Source organism: Crocodylus siamensis, chromosome 12, assembly GCF_052110815.1.
Source record: "Crocodylus siamensis isolate JL-2025a chromosome 12, ASM5211081v1, whole genome shotgun sequence".
NCBI classification, from domain to species: Eukaryota; Metazoa; Chordata; order Crocodylia; family Crocodylidae; genus Crocodylus; species Crocodylus siamensis.
In genome coordinates this window covers 10,535,346-10,560,278 of record NC_143406.1, presented here as the reverse complement: position 1 = coordinate 10,560,278, position 24,933 = coordinate 10,535,346, and the positions used below count along the sequence as shown (strand labels likewise).

Sequence of the window (24,933 nt, the reverse complement as noted above, 5' to 3'; positions counted from 1 at the left end):
TTTGATTAGTATTTAAGTGCTGACAGAGTTGGGGCTCTTGTTTGTTTAATTTGGGTCTCCATTTACAAACCTTTGCTAAAGCCATCTTCCCTGCCAAGACCAGGGGTGCTTTTACAGTCGCATCCAGGGATCCTTCTGTATCATTTCAGTAATGCCTTTCGGTCCCAAAGGAACCAGCAGTGGTTCTTGGACCAGGACATCCAGCACAGAGTAGCACCTAAGCAAAAGCAACTCGCGCCAAAAGTGTCGGGGGGTCTTTAATGCCTGAACCGAGCAGTTTGGACCTTGGCTTCTAAGGCCTTGTTCCAAGGACCTCTACTCCGTAAACTGCAGAGAGCTCTGTTAATCTGCCTTGGGAGGAGGGAAGGGATAAGTCAGGTCTTCCAGGGGCCGAACATGTGGTACCAGGGCATCGTGATGCTTCAGAATAACCGCTTCAGCTTCTATGTATATCTGTCCATCTGTCTGTCAGTCTCAAATATGGCAGTGTGGACTTTTTGTCCTGAGGGACCCTTGGAGCACTTGGAGTAGTAGCAGCAGCAGCTGATTTTCAAAGTTAAATCACGTGGCTCCTGTTTTAAAAAATAGATGTTTACATTAATAATGATATTAGTTGAGTGCCACTCAGCTCCAGTTGGGGGGATGGGGATGGGGACCCTTCTCTTTCTAAATAGATATGCAAGAAGCAAGGCTTTTTTGTGTGATTATCTTTTATTGAGCCAACTGTATATTTGGGATAAAGTTAGGCAAGCTTACAGATGCAAACGTTCTTTTTTCAGGTCCCAGCTTTGCATTTAAAATCTTGTCTAACTTTATCTGTGAGAGAGCTGTAGAACAGATTATCACAGATCTTGGGCTCCCAAATCAGTGATCCGGTGGACCATTTCTAGCAGTCCGTAAAGATTGGTTGGTGCTTGTGCCACGTGACTGTGAATACGTTTTCGAGGCTGTGGCTCTACCCCACCCAGGAGCTGGGAAATATTCTGTACTTGTGCAGCAAGACAAATTAAAAGGCTCAGGGCTAGAGACAAGCAGGAACCTATGGTTCCCAGATTGTGGGAAAGATCTGAGCCAGATGCAATTCTTACAGCCCCTTGGATCCAAAGTAGTTCTTCAAAATCCAGTCCTGCGCAAAGAACCACCTTCTGCTCCTATCTGGAAAGATGAGTGGCTTGGGAGCTTGCAGAGAATAATGGCCTAGGGGTTAGAAGGAGAAGAGGCACTTGGATCTGCCATTCCCAGGGACATAGTGGCTGCACTGGAGCATATACCACATCATGTGCCAGTGCCAGGCTCCGGCTGCTGTCCACAGTCACAGCTGCAGGGCAGCCCTGGGTGGCTTGGGAAGAGGAAGGAAAGAACATGGCACTGCCTGAGGTCCAGCTGAGCAGAGAGTTATGGACAGAGGTCACCCTGCTTGGCTGGCTGTTGATGCAGGAGTTTGCTGTAGAAATAGCCTCTTGGGGCAGGCCTGAACAAGCCAGCAACTCTTAATTTCACCCTGAGACAGAGAAGCCACAAGGAAAACCTAAAGTTTAGGGATGGGAGGGGTGGCTGAGTGGAAATGCATTGGGTGCCATCCTGTGTCTGTGGGGCAGCCCCCCAATTACAGTGGGGGCCCGGTGCTGTTATCTCTCTTGCTGCCTATTTGTTGTATTCTCCCAGAGGCTTCTCCTGTAGTTGGCTCTGATGTAGCAGCAGAGCTGGAATGACATCCATGAACAACCAGCTCCAGCCCTGTGACGGGTTATAAACTGATCTGCATGGCACCAACCCCAGATTTGTGTGTCCCAGTGCCCTCCCCAACCAGTGGGGCCTGTCTTGGGATCATGACCCCCACAAGCTGCAGTTCATGCAAGTGACTGCTTAACAGGACTCTGTCCCCTTTGGCTCGCTAGAGAGCTGGGAGCACATCATCTCCTGCCTTGGGGTTTTACTCTCTTTACAACCTGGGCGTTGATGGCACGTCTCCATTATAGCTCCAGCGGAGGGCTGTATGCTGGGATAAAGGACTGGCCCTTGAGGACATGCCACATCCTAGAGATGGATGAATGAGACCACAACCTCTGCTGCTTGCGCTGGTGGGAAGGGACGCCTTCTCCTGCCCTGGCAGTCTCTAGCTTGCCTGTGTAGCGGCTCCTTGGGGGTAAATAGGAAGGAGGCTGGGTTTCTGCCCAGCACCCTGCCATTGCATACTGATTGTCAAAGCACAGCGGAGAGCCCTGGGGCAGGGGACAGTGCAGCCTTTGGGCTCTGTCAGACCTCCTTTGCCTAGGGTGGATAGTAGGCAGTGTTGGGCCTGCGTGTAGGGTGCAAGGCCAGGAGCAGGTGCTACACTCCCTGCTTGTCCCCCGGGATCCACTCTGCCAAAGCCAACAGACATCCGTGGTTGAGAGGGGAAGGGGGCCATTCGGCCCCTCGTTTGCTGTCTCCCTTCCCCCACCTGGCAGCCCTCCCCAAGTGCAAGGCAAATTTATCAATTTAGGTGGGAATGCAATAAAATCACCGGGGGTTGCTGAGGTCTCGGTTTCATTAATTCCGACCCCGGATACACCAGCCCCCTGCTCCAGCGCTTGTTTTCAGGACTGTCGCTGCTAGTGTGGGCTCGCCTCCCGACTTATTAAACCAGCACCTTTGAAACCCAGGCTGAATTCAGATTCATAACGGCTGTTCCCTCGTGTCCCTCGCTCCCCCAGCGTCAGGAAAACAGCTTATTAAAAATCTCTACTGGTAATTGGCTGAGAAGTCATGTTTTTAAACACTTCTGTCCAGTCTTTTAGAGATGAGCTGTTTCTCTCCCTCAACTGCATCCAGTGAGGGGCTGAGACTCATTCAGGGAACATAGTTATTTGCCGCTGCGAGCAGTGTCCCTCTGGGATCTAGATACCCCTGTCAGCCCAAGCGAGGAAACTGTTGTGCTTGGATTTTGGGGAAGGAGGGAATTAATGGTGCACAGAGGTGGGTAAAAACTGTCTTGTGAGAGCAGCTGAGTCTTTGAGCTGAAGGGTCACATGTGGAGCACGTCACTGTCCATGGTCTCCATTGCCCAGAAGCTCATACCCCCTCCCTACCTGCAGATGGGGTCTGGCAGAAGAAGGGAACAGAAATTGCTCCCCAGTTGCAGCTCCGGGGATTGAGATCTTTTTCCGGATGGGAGCTGAGATCTTGACCTATTTCCCCATTCATCAGATAGTGGCAACGTAGGCAGGAGAATCCTTACCTTGCTGAACTAGTTCCTTCCCAAAGATGTTGTGGGAGAGCAGAAGGGAGAGAGGAGGAGCCCCCAGGTGGGCCTTGTTTCAGCCTTAGGGCTTGAGTGGGGTGGGGGGGAAGGTCCAAGTTCCAGTTATGCTTGCTGTGAAGAGACTAGCCTGGAGCAAAGGACCAAATCTGACGGATTCCCTTGTGATGTGGGGTTCTCCTAACGTGCGCTTGCAGGTAGGATAACGGTTGAAGTGGGGCTGCCTGGCTTCACACTGGTGGCTCTGGGTTGTTGCCAAATTGGGAAAACATGGTCCTATAAAGGAAACACCTCCCTGCTCACTAGGTCTGCTCTATTCAGAATGAGATCTGCTGACTTTGCTGAGAAGATTCAGATCTGTCTTGCTGCTTGTTTCCTTAGCCCCGCAGAGCTAGCATGACAGGAGAGAACAAGCAGGCTTCTGCCACAGTGTCACTGGCAAGTGGATAGCCCAAATCCTCTCCCTTGCAGTGAGAAGGAAAACAGGAGGAAGCCAGCTTGCCTGACTGAGATCCAGAGCTGAGTCTGTGGTGCTGCCACTTCAGGACTTGACTTCGCTGCAAAGTGAATTAACCTGCCTGATGTGAGCTGCAAAGCCATCTCCACATTCCTGTGTCCTCACTGGCACAGCGCTTCCTTTGTAGGGACTCAGTTGAGGGAGGGGGTTGTGCCAGAGGCATGGAGGGACGTGAAGAAGTGCCTACATTACCTTTGCAGTGATAGCACCCCTTAAAGACCATCTTTTTATTTTGCAAACTGAGCACTGGAAGAGTGCTCCATGGGACCATGTAGCCTGAACTGAGTGGCATCCAGAGAACTACTGTATGCTGGAGGCAGACACCAGAAAGATCCCCACATAGGGCTTTCCTACAGCCCTGAATGCTGAGTGATGGGGGCAGATCAGCCTGTGCCCTAGCTGCACCCATCACGCATGCTGTCTGGATCCCCTCTGATGTGAGGCAGGAATTGGGAGTCCAGGGTGTAGCTTGAAATATAGCTCAGGGAAATGCGTTACTGTTTCACTGCAGGAAGCCCAAATTTGCCTCTTGCACATCAGCTAGTAAGCTTTTGAACTAGGGGAGGAGGCAGGGCTTCAGCTCCTACTGAGCAGATTAGGCTGCAGTATGTGACCCCATGCTAATGGCTCTGATTGGATTACGATAGAGAATGAGCCTAGCCTTATTATTATACTATTAGATCATCTGTTTAGCCCTCCCTGCCACCCCCAGGCCAAGCTAGAATTGCTCCCAGTAGGACATTTTGTCCTGTCTAGTTTCCAAGCTCCCAGGTGAAGGGGCCTCCCTCTGGAGAGCTCCTCATGGTGCCATTGGAGTCGGTTCCCTCGGGGTCACTGTGAGACCTTGGGTCACTATGATATTCGCATCCACAGCTCCCTCGTGGCCCTGGGGCCAAGGATGCAGGCATGGCTCCATGTTAAGAGCTGGAATCCCCCAAGTACAGAATGGTGCATTTGAGTCAAGCCTGTCTCTGCCTGGGATCTAGAGAAAGGTCTGTGGACAGTATAAATCCTGTCTCGCTGTCAGTTTATTCCTACAGGTGGGAGAGCCTTGGACCTGGGGAGTGCAGAGGGAGCACAGGATAACTACTCAGCCAGCCAGAACCCCTTGAAAGGGCCTTTTCCAGAGGGGTTTGAGCAGGAGGGCAATGTGGCCTAGTCTGTGCTGGGTCCAGGACAGCTAAAGCTTTGGGAGGCACCAGATCAGTCTCCATCGCCTGTCAGCTGCTCGTTCATCTCCTTCTTTTCCTGCCCCCATCTCTGGCCTTCCTGCACCACGCTCCCCTGTGCTCTAGCTGCAGTGGCTGACTCTGAACTTGGCCTTGCCTTGGCTTCCACGCTGGCTCAGATCACACGATCTCTCCCACTGGTTTTGCAGCCGTTTTTGCTGCCAGCGCAGGGCACTGAAAAGTGCTGGCACTGCCAAAAACCCTGTGTGCACTACGACTCCCCAAACATCCCTTTATTTTTATTGTTCTGTTAATTACTGTTTAAACTTTAATAAGTCACTTCGTCAGGAGGGGGGACCTGCAGCGAGGTTTCTGTGCAAACACTGGGCCGGCAGTGACTCTAGTGTAACATAACCCTTTATACAATGTGGGAATGTTTAGACTGTAACAGAAACTTGTTATTTTAATGACAGTTAGAGCAAAAAAAAAAAAAAAGAGAGAGAATGAAAGAAGGAAGCAAGTTTGTTGGGGAAACAACTCGTCTCAATCTCTGTCTGGCCTCTGCTCTCCCAGCCCTAATGCAGCTGGAGTGGATGCTTGTGGGCCCTCTTGCTAGAGCAACATGGGTCTTGGGCCCTGAGATTCCCATGCTGGCTAGCTCATGCTGTCGTTCCGGGCTAACGGGAGGGATGTTGGGAACAACGGCCTGCCATGACTTTGACCTTAAGCACACAGGGCTGATTCTGGCTTGACCCTACAGTCTGGACCCAAACAGTTTATCTGGTCCCTTCCACATTGGCATCAACTGTAGTTGCCAGGTTGGATCGCTTCAGTAGTTGACGCTTCAGTCATTGGATCACTTCTGAGAACCACGTGCTGGCACAAAGCAGACGTATGGGCACAACCCGAGAAGGGTGGTCCGTATAGCTAGGGGCTGCTCCTTTCTCAGCTTGTGGTATATGGCGTCTTTTCCTCTCCATACTCCAGCATCACTGAGCCTTGCATGCATGCACCATCTCTTTGGGTTCCTAGGCTGGGCATAAGCTCTTCCTCCAGCAGGAGATGCTATAGCATGGGGCACTAGAGAAGCACCCAGAGAAGGTGGATGTCCGTCGCCCCCTTTGTGGGCGGGGAGGTAGAGGGCAAGGAGCGACGTAAGGGTTTGGGTTGGTGGTGGTGTCCTCAGTGCTCTGGGGCAGTGAAAGGTGCTTGTGAAGAGGCTAGTGTCCCTGCATGGCAGAACTGGAGTCACCTCCAAGTTCGGCTCAGTTATATTTATTGCCCACTGTAGACAGACTGTGTAGAGTGATGTACAAGATCTGAAAACCTTCAACTCCTGCTGACCTCCCTGCTTCTAAAACAAATTCACCACACATTGCAACCTGGGAGCGGAGTGACATGAGGCCAGGGGAAGGGAGAGCTCTCGCCTCACCTTCTGCCACCCCCTCCTGCTCAGCCGCTCAGTCAGAGTTGATGTACCATCACCGGACAGCTGGCAGTGTCAGCTCCACGGGTAGCTTCAAAAGCCAGTGCTCAGGCCAGGAGAGGCTAGAATCACACGGGGGAGAATGGGGGTGAGGCAGGAGGGTAGGAAGGAGGAGGGCAGGGGGGTGTAAGCAGGGCATGAAGAGAGTAAGGGGGCAGGGGTGGATGGAGAGGGCATGGACATGAGCAAAGAGGAAGGTGAGAGGGTCGGGAGTGAGGGGTGGGAAGGTGGGAGAAGAAGGAAGCATGAAGGTGAGAGTGGGGACAGAGGGAGAAGGAGCTACATGGGTGAGAGCAAGGGGACAGGAAGGAGCAGTGTGGGCTTGCAGGGCCCTTGGTACCTTCCTGATACACCAGCTCATGCTGGAAATTTGCACCTGCCCCCACCCCCCACTCCCAAGAGCTCTGCTCCCTGCTCTTGGGGTGTTTTTGGGCAGGGCAGGAGCCCGGCACGTCATGCAGCACAAGAGACTGGGGGATGAAATCCTGGCCCATGCTGAGCTAGCGTGGAGCTGTATGCACTGTTCCAAACAGGCACGCACATGGGGAAGAAGCTGGAGTGGCTTGCGCTTCCTTGCCTGCTGCCTAGCTTGCATTGGTTATTGATTGGTTGTGCTGGTTTCAGCACTGTGCATTTCCAGCTAGAGCTGCCTGGCCTTTGATTTTATTTGGGTTCGTTTCCTTTTATTTTATTGTAAATTGCATCTCTGCCTTCATGCAGGTATGTGTGTGTGTGTGTGTGTGTGTGAGCGAGGGAGGCTCCTGGCTTGCGTGCATGCTAGCGAGCCAGTCTCTGCACGGGTGTGAGTCTGACCCAGCACAGGTTTCAGTGGCTGTGTCGATTTGTGCAGTTGCAAGCACTTGATTTCTCCAGGCATCTGCAAGCTTGGGGGATGCAGTTGCCCATGGACAGCATGCATGTCTGTGCAGCAGGAGGGACAGCAATCCCGACCTGACGCTGAGCTGGGTGCTTCTGGGGTGGTTTGTAGTGAGATTATTAGAGCTCCTGAGTCTAATAAGTTATAACTGAGTAGTCCAGGAGTACAGTCCTTGCAGTGACAGTCACGGCATTCAGATCAAACACAGCTGGCTCCCCCTGCCCCTTGAGATGAGTTCACTCATTCGCTATGCTCCAAGGGAAGCGGGCAATCCCCTTGTTAGAGCACTGACCAGTCGGTGACAGTTGTGGAGTGGGGAGGATTGGGCCCATGCTGTTGAGAGCTGTTTCACTGAAAAAGACACTGCTTGGCAGCATGTTGAAGCAGGTGGAGAACTGCAGACCCCTGGGCTTGGTCCCAGTCTCCCCTCCTCATCTCCAAGGCAAGGGAATCAGTAGCTGGGAGAGCAGCATTTTCTTTCTCTCTCTCTGTGATCATGACAGGTGGCAGTTTTGAAGCCAGGATACTTCTGTGTCCCACCCTGCTGCACCATCACTTTACCGCCAAACCCAGGGTTTGAACATCCTCAGGTCCTTACCTGTTTGCCTAGCCATTGAAGGGGTTTGTGTTAAAACTCATCCCTCAGATACTGTCCCTTCCCAAGCTGCTGAATGATTCACATCTGCCATCTGCAAAAGGATGCCATGTACCTTGTGGAAAGGGGAGCAGCAGCGATACTTCCGCCTTTTGTCCTGGGCAGGGCCAGATTGAAAATAGTGCTCTAAAGGGGCATCCAGCAGCTGCCAGGACATGAAAACTAGAATAGGGACCTGTGCGGAGGTTAACGGACTCCACTGAGATCCTCTGGCAGGCTGAGCTAGCAAAGGGCAGGGCAGGCAAAACAATAAGTATTGCTTGGCTAGAGACTTTAGGACGATCGCACTCCACTACAAACCAACATTGACTGGCCTCTCTGGAGCATCCCTGGGACATGAGACTCACTCAGCGGACCACAACGAACGGTTCAGCGGAGAGCTGCAGCTGCAGGAGCAGCCACAGACTTTCTCCCCCAGCCCTTCTCCTCCTCCGTTCTCCCATGGCCGGTGGGGTCACTTTGGTTGGAGAGCACGAATCGAGCTCAAGGATAGAGCCCCCTGGACGGAGCCAAGGAGCCGCTGTATAAAAAACGCTGAGGTTTTCCTTTTCTGTACAGCGCGTTTCCCTAAATTGCCTTTGACTGTGTGCATCGCTAATGAAAGTTTATGCCCTTGTTAGAAGGACAGGCAGGTCCGTTCCAGTTAGGGCTGGGTCTATCCCTCTGCCAACTGCCCTCCCCAGCACACACACTCTCTCTCTCTCTCTCTCTCTCTCTCTCTCTCTCTCTCTCTCCCTCTCTCTCCCTGGTGAATAAGTGGAGGCTGTTATAAAAAAAGGGGGGTGGGGAGGAGGGGGAAAAAATTTCCATATTTGTGTAAGTTGCTTTAAAAGCATTTTATCATGTCATAAAAAAAAAGGAAAGTACTCTCGGAAATTGATCCTGCACACGAGCCCATTGGACAGAAGGACGTCGGGATGTTAATGGCTATTTTGCTCCAGGGTGGCTTATTAAAAAATTTATACATAAATGCTTAAAATTGCATAAATTATTTAAAAAAAAAACATAGTAAGCAATTTGCAATCCTGATTCACTTTTCCTTTCTTTCCCTCCCTTCTCATCCCGTTCTTTCCCTCTCTCTTTTATTCTTTCTTTCTTTCTTTTCTTTAAAACAAAACAAAACAAAAACAATTCTCCTTTTCTCTGTCTCTCTCTCTGCTTGCTATGTCCCCTCCTGGTCTGGAAATGTGAGGAGTCCAAAATCACAAATAAAACCCATGATTCTTTGAAATACCCCACTGCTGCCCAGCAGAGCTGGGGATGGGGGCAATGAAAATAACCCAGCAAAGAAAGAGAGAAGTTTGGATGTGATGAGTGTTCCTCGCAGGCGTGGAATGTCACCCACATATCCTGGAGATTGTACTGGGGAGGTTTATGATGGTTTCCCATTGATTTGTTTCCCCGACGCAGCTGCCGACCTCTATTGAGGGACAAACATAATCAGCACTGACGCAAATTAGATGGTTATTCGTTTTGAAAATTGACAGAAAAACAATAAAAAAGATGAAATGCTCCCAAATCAATAGATATAATGAAATTCAAATAATCCGAGAGATGAGGTCTCCATGGCAACTGATAATGTGGAAAAGAAAACAATTTAATAAAGGACAGACACACTTTGAAAACAGATTGGGCAAAGGGAAGGCGGGGGGGCGAGGGAGGGAGGGAGGGGGGCGAGGGTTGGTGGTGGGAGGGGGGCAGCAGTGAGGAGGAGGTGGTGGTGGTGGTGGTGGTGGTGGGGAGTGGGGGGGAGCCTGCTGGCTCTCCGGTTGGTTAGCGGTGCTGTAGTGAAGGATCACTGTCCATCCCAAGGACGCTTGCCATAATTAAGAGAGGCTTTCGGTCCAGAAAGTGCAGATTCAGGTTTTAATACACAAAATTATTTCAGGAGCACTGAATCGGAAAGTCGTTTGTTATGACCTTCCTGAGAGGCCTGGAGCAGGGCATGTTGGAGGCGCGGCGGCTGAGCCAGCTGAGTTATGGCATATTTGTGTTTTTATAGTGCGGAGGGGAGGGGGGAAGGGGGGAAGAAGGTTAAACAGTATTTACAGCTCAGTTGTTTTCAGAAAGGAAAGAGAAATAGAGTTCATGAAAAGATGCGAGTGGAAGAGAGAGATTCCCCTGCCCAGCACACGCGCTCCGCTGGGACACTGGCTACAGCAAGCGCTCACTGCCGCTCCTTTTGCCTGAAGGTGTGAAGTGCAGAGGGGCTGAGGGAAAGAGGGGCTCTTAGATGGGCTGGGGAACCCGCCTGTCCTGTTCGGTCTGTCTGCAGGGTCCAAGTGGGCCCCCACAGCCGTCTCCTGAGCTGCCTAATGCTGCTCTCGGCAGGCAGTCTTGCACCAGAAGTCTGCATGCGTGTGCAAGTGCATGGGGCTGTGCTGGGGTGCACGCATGGACGTTGGGTGCATGTGCATGCAAGAGTGTCCTCTGCTCATGTGCCTGTGTACAGGTGCCTCGGGGGATGCTTCGGCGTGCATGTATGTCTGTACAGGAAAGTGCTCCCAGCACACCGTGCCTACATAGGGGCTTATCTTGCTGGGATCCTATGACCCCAGCTGACTTCCTGCCCTCTGGGCAGGGGGCTGGACTCGATGATCTCCCGAGGTCCCTTCCAGCCCTAATGTCTATGAAATCTGTGTGTGGACCTTCGCAGGCAGTGGGAATGCATTTGTGCAGGCACAGACATGCGCTGGCCTCTGTCTGTGTGCACTGCCACGTGTGCCTCTGTATGTGACGGTGCATCTGCACAGCCATGTGTGTGCACACGTGTGTGTGACCACAGATATGCTTGCTGCTTGAGTTGACAGCACCAGCACATGGATCCACTTCAGGGATGGGGGAGATGAGAGAAACCCTAATGACCAGAAGGAGGGCAAGGCAGGGCATTAGGCTTGGCATGAGCATGGCAGGTGCTGGTGCTAGCCCCCATGCAGCCCTGCTCACTGAGGCTTTCTCAGTCACTGTTGGCTCTGACAGGACTGCTGAGTCGGACAGTCCTGGGAATGACCCACTCCATTCGCACCAACAATCAGCTCTCCGCTGGCAGAACTGTTAACCTCTTCCACACGGATAGAACTGATGCACGTCCCCTGATAACCATGTTGCACAGCACTTAGGGCCCTGCAGTTGTCATGTGATAACAGGGTCCCCAGCCTCCCATAGCGCCATGTGGTTGGAGCATGAGCGCTTTAGATATTACCATGTGTTTGGAGGACTGAGGATCTTCTAGCCGCACCTTGTCAGTACAGGCCTCAGGTGCCCCCCCGTAGCGGGGCACCAGAGCATGTTACCAGCCCACACATGACTCATGCTTCTCCCTGGGATTTCTAGGAAGGATGAAATCATTCAGGGTGGCTCAGCTTGTGTTTACATCTTCCCGCCATCATGAAGCTCCTGCTGAGACCTTGCTCTAGCCACTGCTGAGCGGGGGTGGAATGACACCCTGAATCATTGCCCATTGCATTAGGGAGAAGATATGGGCATAAATAAATGTTGGCCCTCTTCTCACAGATTTCTTAGTGGCTAGTGATGGTGAAAGGAGAAGACTTGGCAGCCCAGGGTGGGCTCAGGCTTACCCTGTGCTGCATGTTGACCTGGCTGGAGGGACCCTGCTCTGGAGACCAGCGGGGTGTTCATTCCACATGGTCCCCTTGCCCATGGCATCTCTGCTGGAAATGATCATGCAGAATCCAGGTAGTGTTGCTGGGTGTGATGACTTTGGGCCTGGTCCAAAGCCCACCCAAGTCAAAAGGTACCTCTTTGCTCACTTTCCATGGATTAGGCCCTTGACGAAGTAACTCACTTGGTGCAGGTCACTGAGTGAGAACAGCCAGTGTGGCCCAGAGCTCTTCCCCGTGGAACTGGGTCCCAGACCCTCTGAGCCATCTGCTCCCCATCCCAACACTCACGGTCAGGGTCAGGCTGGTGTCCCTTGGGTTCCTATCTGCCAGGAGCCCCATCACTGGCAGTGCTGGAGCATTGCTAGCCAGGGACAGACGTGGGGCTGGTGTCTCCATTGCAGCGCCATGAAGCGGAGCTCTCAAGTGCTCCTTGGGCCTGCTCCAAAGAGCTCACTGCACATTCACAGTTGCTCTGCTCCTCCCAAGGCCCTCCCTGTTCCCAGGCGATTCCTAGAGGCCTGGCCAAGCTGGCTCCGACACAGGCCGTCCTCCTGCAGACATTTCCTGCTAGGAGTGGGTGCAGGCTCTTGGCCTTCCCAAGCAGGCAGACATGCAGGTCTTTCCTGTGCTGGGGGAGTCGGCTGCACGGGAGGGAGTGCAGGGGAAGGAAGTCCTCTGAGTTGGAGGAGGAAAGTGGAGAGGAAACCTGGTTTGTACTAGAATAGATTGAGGAGCGGTTTGCCAGACGTCTTACCATGGGGTCTCTCATGTATCTTTGGCCATGTGCCTATTTGGGGTCGTTTGACCCCAGCACTCTTTCCTGCCCAGGGTAGGGGTTTGAACTCAATGACCTACTAAGGTCCCTTCCAACCCTAATATCTATGAATCTATGTATCTGCCACAAGGCTTCCCTGTGCTGCCCTCATGGTCTATGCATCTCTCTGTTTCTAGGGGCACTTTTGTCCCACCCCAGCCCCGCTGTCTTTATCTGTGTCTGCTGTTCTCTTTCCCCCACTATTCATTAGGGTGACCCTCCTCATCCCCCTCAGGCCCCCACATTGGACAGCATTTCTCAAGGATGGTTTCCTACACTGGCCTCCAGTCAGCCATCCTTATTCCTTTATCCTACTCTGGGCACTTTCCCAGCCCTCCTCCTGGTACCTTCAGTATATGGGGTTACTGATCTATCACAGCCCCTTGCTCCCTTCACCAGGAAAAAACTCTGTTCTGTCGCCCAGCTCAGCTCCACTTGCTCTTGTGCCGTCATTGTCTCCTGACATAGCATCCTGAGCCCCATCCCCGCGTGTGCAGAAAGGTGAAGTTAGACGCTGTGATTATATTCAGTTGCCCTGACAACATACTGGCTTCCTGGAGAGCTTTCCAGGGGCCACAGCCACGTGCAGAGCCCTAGCCCAACTGAGGATACTTCTCTGCACTCTCCCTTCCTCTTTTTCTTCCCCCCTTGTTTTCCCCATGACCTGTGGGCAGATTGATGGCAAGATTGTGATGTAGATGTTAACAGTTCTGCCTGATTTATAGAGTTACTTAGGCTAAGTGAGGCCACTTAGACTTGTCTGGATAGTAAACCTTTTAACTGGGCTAAAAATAATAATAAATAAATAAAGAAGAGAAAGAAGGGGACCTGGATTGGAAAGGCAGATTCTCCTGGCTTCATAGTGAAGGGCAGAAAGAAAGAAAGACCGAAAGAAAGACTCCGCAAAGGCAGAAAGGGCCTTGGCATCAGTGAAATCCCACTGACCACTTTCCACCTGGAGCTGCTGGGGTGGGAGAGGATTGCCACAGAGGAAGGGAGGAAAGCAACTGAAATAGTAACACAAAGTCAGTGTGCTGGTAGATGAGCTGGGAAGGTGGTTGCAGGGCATAAGGGACTCTTGTCACTTCTGAAACTGTCCTGACTCTCTCCCTGCCTAGGTTTTGATGTAATAAGCATCCGAAGACACCCAGCCACCCTCAGGGCCCCATTGCACTGTCCATACCCATACTAAGGGAGGGTCTCTGCCCCTAAATGCTCACAATCCAGTCGCTGGACAGATCAGGGGCAGGAAGAGTAACAGTGGCTCATTTAAGCCAAGCAAGTTGCCCAAGGTGACCCAGCAAGGCAGTGGCAAAGTAGGGAACAGAGCCCTGGCTTTCTGGTTCCCAGGCTAGTGCCCCAGTCCCTGATTCCACGCCTCTGCCCCCCTGTTCATCTGGCAGCTTATCCTCTGGGTTAAATGCACGTTGCAAAAGGGACATCAAATCTCTCTGGCTTCCTGGAAGTTCAGGGCTTGTGCCTTGCAGACTAACATGAAACATGGTGGGGAGGGGAGTATTTGCAGGACAGTATGACAGGCTCATGCATTCAGAGGTGGGCAGAAGAATGGCAGCAATATCAGGAAGTAGGACTAGACCGTGCTTGGAGCAAAGATCAGGCAGTGCTGAGAGCAGTTTAGTCCTGTCCTAGTACTGACAGATCAGTCACTTGTGGTATGACAAGAGCCAGTGGTGTGGAAGAGGCTTGTGAAGAACTAGCACAAGAACAACCACAGTGAACGGGGACAAAGCTGGAGAAGTGCAGGGGCCCAGCAGCATCCTGAGGGCAGCAGTGTGAGGCAGTCTGTGCAGTATGAGCGAGGAGCCCGTGCGCCGTGCATTGGAGGTGTCCATCCTGCTCAGCTGCTTGTCAGCCAGGCTGCCGCTCTCCAAAGGGAGCTCCGCAGGCTCTGGAGGACTCCGCGAAGCAGCCCGTTGCACTGATGTAGCAGGCGTGTCTGTGCCGGGGCTTTGCTGGGGCCAGCTCTCTCCCAGTGTGAGGTCTGCGCTGCCTCTCTCTCCCTGGCCAGTGATATATGGCATAAATTAGGCCTCTGAAGGGGGAGACTGCATCCTTAAGAAGAAATATGTCCTCATTTTTCTTAAACACCGTTTGCACTGAGTGAAATGTTTAGAAGGGACGCTGAGGGATAACTTTATTTCTTACTAGGGAGTTCAGAGCCGTTCCGTTAAACCCATAAAACACCGGGAGTAGGGAAGCTGACAGCTTGCCCGTGCATTAGAAAAGCCATTACTCATTCAGGGGAAACTTACCCCCTGATGAAGTCTCACACTTAGCACCGGGGCAGGTCCAGGGTGGGAGCCAGCCTCTTCCTCTCTGCTGCCCAGGGGATCAGTGGGACACTGATGCAGGTGAGGAATGAGAGTTTGCCAATGCTTATGCTGTATCTGGGCTGTAGTGCCCATCTGAGGCTCTTGGTGTGCTTTGAAAATGTGGCTGGATCGAGTCATGTGGCTGATGGCACCCTTAGTCTGCTGGTGGGGAAACTAAGGCACAGAGGGTGAAGAGCCCTGTCCAAAGCCACGCAGTGAGAGAGCCAGGGATAGAACCCGGGAGTCCTGAATCCCAGTCCCCTGCTTGAATCGCTGAATCACACTCGCTTCCTAGAAAAGGGGTACAACCTAGGTGTCCTGACTCTCAGCTGCCTGCTTAAATCACAAGGCCATATTCCCTTCTAGAGCCTGAGATCAAACCCAGAAGTCCTGAGTCCTGGTCCCCTGCTATGATCACGAGGTTGTGCTCTCTTCCAGAGTCAAGAATGGAGCCCAGGAGTCTTGCGTCAAGTTGGCTGCTTTCAGCATTAATCCCTTCTTCCTTAAGAAGACTGAGACTCCACTAAAAAGTGAGGGCAGGGATCTTGAAGATGGTGGGTAGAAGATGCCTGACTGGTGCTTGATCATATAGTGAGACATGGGTTACAGGTATTTGTGAGGTGGGGTCGTTGGCTGGGAGTCCTCCAGTGCTCAGATGCCCCAGCGATACAGGCTGATGTGGTGCCCTGCAGAGCTGGCCCTTCCAAGGGCACAGGGCCACAGGTGTAGGGCTGGAGGCACATATAGGCCCTGGTGGGGAGAGGATGGCAGCTCTATTTTATTTTATATATATATTTTTTATTTTGGAGGCCTGGCGCCAAAAGATTTAATATTTGTTTGAAATGAGAAACGGTTCTCAAATGAATTTGGAGAGCCTGGGAATTAATGTCACCCCCCCCACACACCCCCGCCAGCCTCCCCCCTTTCAATTTCTGAAGCCTGCTGATTTGAATATTTATAAATATCAGTAAATTATTTATTGTAGCAATCTGCTGTGCCATTTCACCAATCGCCGTTAACACTTTAGGTCTCGCTTTTCAGGCAAGCGCAACGGGAGACAGCGAGTGTGGGAAAGAAGGTTCCCTTGGAGCATGTGGCCCTGGGCAGAGCCAGGTGGTGTGGGTCATGGTGCACGCAGGGTTGGTTTCTGTGCTGTGTGGGACAGGGGAAGGCTTGGGGGTGTGACAGAAAGGGATGGGGACCCTTCTATGTGTGTTATTGGGGAAGAATTGAAGCAGGGGAGTATTGTCAGGGAGTTGGAAAAGGTGTTGCTGTGAAGTGACAGGATAGTTGGGAATGGCATGGATGGGAGGGTAGGAGGAAAGGTTGCCTGGATGGGTGTGTTGTGCTCCCTGTGGCACCCCCAGAAGCCATGCCCAGCAGTACCATGGACACCTCTACCCACAGCTCAGCACTGACCCTGCTCATTTGCTGTTTCCATTCCCTGTGGGGGGAAAATATCTCTAGACCTTCCTTCTCCCCAGTTACAAAGTTTATCTAATAAAACACACACCACATAGCTGATGTGGCTGCGAGAGTGAAGTGAAGAGTTTTTTGTTAATGAGCTGGATTGACAGAGGCCCCCTGGCAGACCTCAGGAGGATTCAGGCTGTCAGACTATCTGGAGCAGTTAACCCCAAAATGGTTTGCACCCAAAACCTGCCCATGTCTGGGGCTTTGGAGAGACTCCTATGTCCAGCTGCAAGTACCTTTCTCTGGCCCTGACTCTCACCTCCTCCCAGTCTTTATGCCCATTCCACATATATCACTGCCTGGCCAGTGCCCCCATCCATCACCTCTTCACTGCTGCCAGCACATAGGGGTTAAACTCTGCAGTGCAGGAAGGCCTGCGACTCCAGGTTGGGGCAACCTGTGGTCACTGCTCTGTGAACTCGGCCCTGCGGGGCTTGACAAGGAAATAGTGCTTGCCTGTGACCACCCCATTTTTGCCAGCCTGTGGTGGCTGGCTGAAGTTGAGTTGTCACAGTGGGCAGCAGAAGGGGCAAGGACTGCAGGCTGTAGCACTGATGAACAGGCCAGCACTGGCAAGGGAAGGCAGTCAACACAGGGCTGAGCTGTGATGACTGCAGGTGAACAACCCTGGGGTGGGGAGCAGAGCAGAGTGCTGCCCCTCACCCAGCCTTCCCGGGACTCTTTCCCATTCACCTGGGGGAAGAGCTAGGAGCAGGGAGTGCAGCCAGCAGCACTACGAAGAGGGATCTCCATCTGTGATCTCCCCTTCCCTCGCTCTGAATAGCCTGCGGTGTCCCTCTGCCTCCTTTGCTGCTTTGCACAGTGCAGACCTGGAGCCCTTTTGGTCTGATTTCTGCGCTAAGGGCTTTCCCCAACCTCCCACGTGCACACGCAGGCGGGATCCGTGCTCACAGGGCAGAGGAGACTGTTAAAGAGCCATTGTGAACTCCCCAAGGTCAGGCAGAAGAGACAGCATCCACTAATCCAAGGTCATTTCCTGGGCTAAAAGCAATAAAATGTTTTATTGATAAACTGAAGAGGGGAAAATATACACACTAAATCCGCTCTCACACATCCTGGGGCATGCATGGGCAGCTGCTGCCACCGCCTCAGCCCGGCCCTCCCAGGAAAATGCAGGAACCCTCACCCTGAGGGGCAAGACGAAGCAGGGAGCATGCTGCAAACGGGGCAAGAGGGCTGAGGCAACTTCCCTGCCCCTGCTGAATCCTGGCGGGCACTGCTGTGGGGAAGCTCGCTGTGACGGTGCCCGCAGGGCACAAACATGGTGTTGCAGCGAGGGTTTGGCTGTCTGAAGCAGCCGTCCAGCGCACCAGTGGGAAAAGACCCTAGCATGAGGCATGCAGGCCTTGCACTTGGGGCTCGCTGCCCACCCCGCTCGGGGTTTCGCGGCAGCCTGGAACGTCTCCATTCGCGCTCGCACCACAGTGGTTAAAAAAGAAAAGGCCTGTGCTGTGTCCCCCCGCCCCAAATAATGCTGTTAATAATTAATCGAATGAGAGCTCACAGCTCCTGGAAAGCTGGCACTGGGGCCTCCCTCCTGAACGGAGCTGTTCAGCTGGGCTTAAAACTCTTCAATAAGAATATGAAAGCTCCATCTGTTCAATGTACGCAGCTCTCTGAAGTGACAGTCCTCAGTCCCTCCTCCAGCAGACCCCCAATCCCCACAGTCAGGGCCCCCCTCCTCAACCTTTCCTGCTGCACCTTCCAGCTCCAGCCCACCCTGCCGGGTCCCTCTCCTCAGCCACTCTCCACCCCATCACCAAGGGCCATTTTCCCGTATCCTTCACCCCTGACAGTGCTTCCACCAGAGGCAGGCCATCCTGCCCTCACAGCCAGGGGTTTCTCTTCTGATCCCCCTCCCTCCAAAACCACATGCACCACACAGCCACACACCCCTCGCTATCTCCCGACACAACTACAACCCACTTCCCGCGCAGCCAGGACCTTCCAGCACAGCTAGAAATACCCCTGCACCCTTCTCCATGGAGTCCATCCACCCACATCTGCTGCTTCTCTCTCCAGCCCAATTTTTCCCCCTTCAGTCCCCTCTTCCCCACTTCAGTCCCTCCTCCAGACTCACTTTATTCCCCCTGTGCAGCCACAGCCTACATCCTCAGGCAGATGGAGAGCCTCTTCCCTTCCCAGCCCCTCCTTTTACACCCACATCCCCTGTTTAATATATCCATGCCACCCCCGCCTCCTGACACCCCCCGCCACAAGGTCCTCTTTTTTTCTCTCTGTCACTGGTGTGAGCCAAGAGAAACTCCAACGAGCACCCAGAGTTAAATGCAGGGGGAGCAGAGAACCCATTCCAAGCAGAGACAGGGCATAGCTGTGCAGAGGTGGGAGCAAGCGTTCAAATCTGCACCAGCAAAGGTGGGAGAGAAGCAGAGGCTTGATTGCAGCCGACCTGACAGAAGAGGCTTCAGCTATGAGTTCCCAAGCTACCTCCTCTCTCAGACCTCCCTACATTTCCCTCCATACAAGCTGGAATCACTTTTTCTCTCCCCCAGCTTTTAGCACTTTAGCTGAAAGTAAAGTGCTAGTTCCTCTGCTATCTTGCTCTGTATAAGTTTTGTTTGGCTAGCAGCAAGTGAGACTAGGGGGCATCTGGCCTCCAAGGCCTCCGGGCTTGGGGCTTGCACATAGGATGCCTGCCATGGATTTGGCAATATCTGAAGCCCCAGAGTGATGAGTCTGAGAGGCAGGATACTTGCCGGTGGTATACTTGAATTATGCTTGGGGGTTGGACGTGTCCTGAAAATATTTGGATCTCAGTGCCCTGTTGCAGTCTGGCTGGGGATTTTACCTGCTCTGTGAAGCTGGATTTACCTACAGCAGATTATTCAGGGGGATCCTTCTTCTCTCACCACGTTCCTGCCCCCGCACAGATGAGGTGGTGCCAACCAAGTGCTGTCTGAGCACTTAGCAGCACAGTCCTACCTTGCCTTGTGCCCTTATGATCTAGGAGCCCTTGAGGGTTTAGAGGATTGGCCATCAGTTTTTCATCACACGGCCGTGCTGGGGGAGAGTGGGGGAGCATGCTTGGGGCTGGAGGTGGTGGGCTGCAGGCTGGGGATAGTGGGTGTGTGGAAAGGGAGGGACTGAGAATGGAGACTACAGATATAGGGCTGTTTGCTGGCAAGGACAGGCTAATGGATGTTGGACAGTCCAGTTATGGTGCAGGGGGGCAATGAACTTGAGAGCAGGTTCTGCCCCCCTCCCTGGTGCTACCCCCAGCTGCACCCATTCTGTCCAGGCGAGGACCCTGGTGGGGCCAGGAGGTGGCTGCAGCTCTGCCCCAGGGGCGGTGGGCGCACATATAAACTCTCTCTGGTATTGTTTTCAGAGGAAGTGCTCAGTGTAAATAGAGCATGTGGGAGAGTTTGTCCTGGGCAGAGATGAAAAGTCCCTATGACAGGCCCGGGTTATAAACGGCTTCCTCAGATTGATGTGAAATCAAAACATTTCTGTTTGGGAGAAGAAAATGCAGGGGGATGTTTATTTAGCCCAGAATCTTTAAACAGTGCAGTGGTGGCAAGAGGGTGATGCTGGGTGGGGGGTTGAATTTGGGGGAGGGAGAGGAGACTGCTCTGCTCCCAGAGGTCCCCCCACCCCTTGTGCAAAAGAGACTTGAGGATCCTTTGCTCAGCAGCCCAATTCCGCCCCCTTTGCTGGATTGAAGGGAATGCAGGGGCTCTGGCACCCAGTGGGTTGGAGTATCCCTTTGTGGGTAGATGACTAAGGAAATGCACTTTCCAGTTCCTAGAAAAGAGGTCTGGGTGGCACGGAAGGCAGCAAAGACGCTCATGAAGAGCTCTTAAGCCAAGACTGGCACAGAGAGGTAAAATACTTTGCCCAGGCCAACAAAGTGAGTCATTGACAAAGTTGGCAATAGTACTCACGAGTCCTGATCCTCCCTGTCCTCTTCTAGGCCAGATCCTGTGCCAAGTCCTGGTGCCCAGGCTCCTGCTCTGGCTGCCAGATGCCATGTGGACTCAGACAGTGCACCAGCAACATTCATACTGAACAGTGCCCCCCTTGGCAAGATGCTGGTGGGGCCTTTTCCAAAACCTGGTTTTTTTGGTCAGACACTAGGGAGGACTGTTCTGTAGTTGCTCGGGGATGTAGGGGGATAGTTAGGAAGGCCAAGGCAGAGATGGAACTGCGGCTAGCTTCCCAGATTAAGGACAATAAGAAGTCCTTTTTTAAATACGTAGGGGGTAAAAAAGAAGGTCCCGGGTAATGTGGGGCCCTTGCAGGATGCCATGGGAAACTTGGTCATCACACCAGACGGCAAAGCTAACATGTTTAACGATTTCTTTGCCTCTGTCTTCCTAAGTAGGGACCAGAACAACCACCTCCCTGCTGGGCCCCTCTCGGGCCCCGGGGGAGGCACACCCGGGCCACGGGTTAGTGAGGATTTAGTTAGGGAGCTTCTGGAGGGGTTGGACGTATTCAAGTCAGCCGGCCCGGATGATCTCCACCCTAGAGTTCTAAAGGAACTGGCCGAGGTCATTGCAAGTCCCCTGGCATGGCTTTACGAGCACTCGTGGTGCTCTGGTGAGGTACCAGAGGACTGGAAGAGGGCCAACGTGGTCCCCATCTTCAAAAAAGGGAGGAAGGAGGACCCAGGAAACTATAGGCCGGTTAGTCTCACCTCGATCCTAGGCAAGCTGTTCGAGAAAATTATGCTGGCACACATCCAGGAGGGGCCAGCAGGGGGCTGCATTCTTAGGGGCAACCAACACGGGTTCATCAGTGGCAGGTCCTGTCAGACCAACCTGGTGGCCTTTTACGATCAGATCACCAGATCATTAGACGCAGGGGTGGCAGTGGATATCGTCTTCCTGGACTTCCGGAAGGCTTTTGACACTGTCTCTCACCCCGTTCTCATTAAGAAACTGGGGGGCTGTGGTGTCGACACCCACACAGTCAAATGGGTCGCCAACTGGCTGGAGGGCCGCACCCAGAGGGTGGTAGTGGATGGATCATTTTCGACCTGGAAGGACGTGGGCAGTGGGGTCCCACAGGGCTCGGTCCTCGGGCCCGCACTGTTCAACATCTTCATCAGTGATTTGGACGAGGGCTCAAATTTGCTGATGACACTAAAATGTGGGGGGATGTGGGCACACTGGAAGGATGCAACAGGCTACAATCAGACCTTGACAGGTTACAATCAGACCTTGACGAGGATAGGATGGGATTCAACACAGACAAATGCAAGGTGATGCACCTGGGGAGGAACAACTGGCACCATACCTACAGGTTAGGGAACTCCCCTCTTGTCAGCACGGAGGCGGAAAAGGATCTTGGGGTCGTCATTGAGGCCAAGATGAACATGGGCCGGCAGTGTGGGGAGGCAGTCAGGAAGGCCAACCACACCTTGTCATGCATCCACAGATGCATCTCGAGCAGGTCCAGGGAGGTGATCCTCCCCCTCTATGCGGCACTGGTCAGGCCACAGCTGGAGTACTGCGTCCAGTTCTGGGCGCCGCACTTCAAGAGGGATGTCGACAGCATGGAGAGGGTCCAGAGGAGGCCACTCGTATGATCAGGGGACAGCAGGGCAGGCCCTATGAGGAGAGGCTCCGGGACCTGAACCTGTTCAGCCTCCACAAGAGAAGGCTGAGGGGGGATCTTGTGGCCTGTTATAAACTAGTCAGGGGGGATCAGCAGGCATTGGGGGAGTCCCTGTTCCCCCGAGCACCGCCAGGAGTGACCAGGAATAACGGTCACAAGCTGGCAGAGGGTAGGTTTAGGTTAGGTATCAGGAGGCACGACTTCACAGTCAGGGCGGCTAGGGTCTGGAATCAGCTTCCAAGAGAAGTGGTGCAGGCTCCTACCCTGGGGGCTTTAAGAGGAGGTTAGATGAACATCTTGCCGGGGTCGTTTGACCCCAGTATTCTTTCCTGCCATGGCAGGGGGTCGGACTAGATGATCTGCTCAGGTCCCTTCCGATCCTAGAAACTATGAAACTAGTTTAGGATCAGATTGGGGAAAGCTCCGTTTTGACTTGAAAAATTCTGGGAAAATGTTCTAGTTTTGAAAGGAGATTCCTGAACCATGTGTGTGAGCCCTCAGCTTGTCCCAACCAAAGCAGGGGGTAAAGGAGTTAGTCTGAATGAAATATTTGGAAAATATTGAAACAAATGGTGTTCATTGCCCTGATCCCGAGTCGATGGGAGCTGCTGCCTCAAGGAAGGAGCCTGTGCTTGGAGCCAGCCCAGCCAAGGGAATCCAGGTTGCTGCTAATGTGTTGGAGCATCTCCTCCAGCTCTGATGGCCACCCTGTTGGCCCCAGCCCTCCTCCCTGGCTTTGGCTCTTCACTTGAGTCCCACTTCACACCTGTCCTCATACTTCCTATCCCCTTAGGTGTTTCCTCCCTCCACTTATCTCTCCATTTAGCTGATCTCACACCTCACTGAGCCTCACCCTAGCCAGCATTGACTGGGCTGTTGCGGTCATTCTGCCATTCTCTCCTCTGCTGTGGTTCCCTGCAGTTCTCTCATTGAGTTAGGCAATGGCCTCTGGTGCAGGGACTCTCTTATAGTGTGTATATCCAGCACCCAACACAGTAGGGCCCTGATTACAGTCAATCTTTGAGACTGCTGTAATAATTAGCAGAATTTGGAACATGCCAAAGGCAGGACAAGGAGACAGAGTGGAGACATGACAGTAGGGGTGGGCTGGGACAGGAGCCAGTGGGGTTGGGGCACAGAAGCTGTGCGGGTTGACAGGGGCAGAGGCATGGTGGACAAGGGGAAGAGGCGAATGGTCAGGAAAGGAAGACGAGTCGCAAGCTCCCTGGAGCTGCAGCATGCGCAGCAAGTGCAGCCTCAGGAACGTATGCTCCCTTCCTTTGAATAAATATTTATATATTCATTTGCTGTCTGGTGTGTGCACTTAGCTGTGCACCTCCCAGCCAGAAGGATGAGGCCTGCCTTCACTGAAGGAAGGGGGAAGCTGGCTGCAAAGTGGGCAAAAGCTCCTTCCACCTCAGCCCCCAAGTTTGGAGCTGAAGCCAAGCTGCCATCCTCCTCCCTTCAGCTGTGCGCTTTTCTGATCTCCTTAGCTAAGCGGGGTTGGGCTTCATGAAAGGGGCCTGCCACAAGCATGTTGGTGACTCAGAGCTGACCTGCTGCCCAGCCCAGTGCCGGGACACGCCATGCTGCGGGAGGTGCTCTCCTTACCACCTGCAGTCAGCAAAGCTCTTCTGGCCACTTTCCCAAGCGTATGGGTGTAGCTAAGGTGTCCTGGCCTGGGTCCAGCTGGAGCCAGGAACAGTTTCTGCTGCCTGTATAGCTTCCCTCTGTGGTTCCAGTGGTGCACAGGGTCTGTCTCCACTTTCTGTACAAAGCACGGGAAGATGGGGAGAAGCTTTTGCATCCCTGGATGTTTCTTGGCTGAGGTTGGCCCTTATTTGCTTGTGTTTGCACACATGTATGACAAAGAAAGTGAAGGAGTACAGGGTCTGAGCGTGCAGCAGGCATATGCAGGGGAGTGTAGAAAGAGGGTGCACATGTCATGGTATAGATGTTTGTATGTGCATGTCCCCTTTTGTGTCTTGCGAAACAACACCCGCATTTTTCTGCACGTGCCTCTGGTTGCGTATATTCGTACACTGCATGTGTGTGTATAGGTTGAGGTACATTTTAAAAACATCAGTGCATACTTGTGGGTGCTATGTGTGTTGCATGTGTGTGAGTGCAGAAAGGTGTGCGTGTTGTGTGCAAGAGTGCCCGAGGGGTGTGCATCAGTGCCTCCCTGATGTGAGGGGGTTGACAGGTTTGTTGGGGGTTTATTATACTTACAGCTTTGACAGGAAAGTGTGTCTGAAGCTGTCAGAAGTTTACGCTAAGCAGCCGCTCTCTGGCTCTCGGACAGCAAGTCTAAAGTTTCAGTCTGTTTGTATTGGGCTGTCATGTTATAGGATTAGGGACTGTCACAATGGCTTCTGGATGCATTGTAGGGGGTCTCATTAATATTATTTTACTCCTGTGTAGCAGGACCTTCAGGGCTGGAGATGGAGAGGTGCTGGGTGAACCTCAGCGAGAGGCGTTTGGGCTCTCAAAGCACCCATTCCCATCATTTGAGGCATGCAAGGGATGGGTTCCCTCTGCCCTTCCCCTCCGGACCCCTCTTTCAGCAGGATGTGACATCAAAGAGCACATTGTCCTGGGGTTCCTGGCAAGGTGCAGGCTCTTTGTCTGCAGGGAGCCCCTGGCTTGTGTATGCAGAGGCCTTTCCTAGACCACATGTGGCCTCAAGGAGCAGCATGTGCTTGCTGGGAACCCAAGGGAGCTAGGGTGCATGTGATAATGCCAGACGAAGATACTGCGGTCAGAGAGAAAAAAGTGATCAGGGACAAATGAAGGATGCAGCGGGATGAGAAAGAGCGAGTGAAGGTGGATAAAGAGTGTCAGAGGGAAAATAGGGTAGATAAAGGCCACGTCAGGGGTCTGGGACAGTGAGAACACAGCCCCTAGGGTGGAAAGGATGAGGGCGGGCATGGCAGTGCCTGGTTTTGAGGCAGTGCCAGTGACCCCATCCTTAGAGATAGTTAGGGGCAGGGGCAGAAGGAGTGCTCCCTGTGTTGAGAGTGTTATCCCGTGCTTGGCCTGGATGCCATCAGAAAACAACAAAAAAAAGCAATAACAACAATGCCATCCTTAACTCTCACTTCACACAATTCTCTGCTTTTAATTGGGATTAAATCTTGT

At 52.8% G+C, this 24,933-nt stretch overlaps 1 protein-coding gene across 4 annotated transcripts in view; it reads left to right on the top strand.

The window, feature by feature from the left end:
- Positions 1–24,933, top strand: part of CASZ1 (castor zinc finger 1) — a 231,389-nt gene that overhangs the window by 148,381 nt on the left and 58,075 nt on the right. The gene's annotated exons all lie outside the window — the stretch shown is intronic.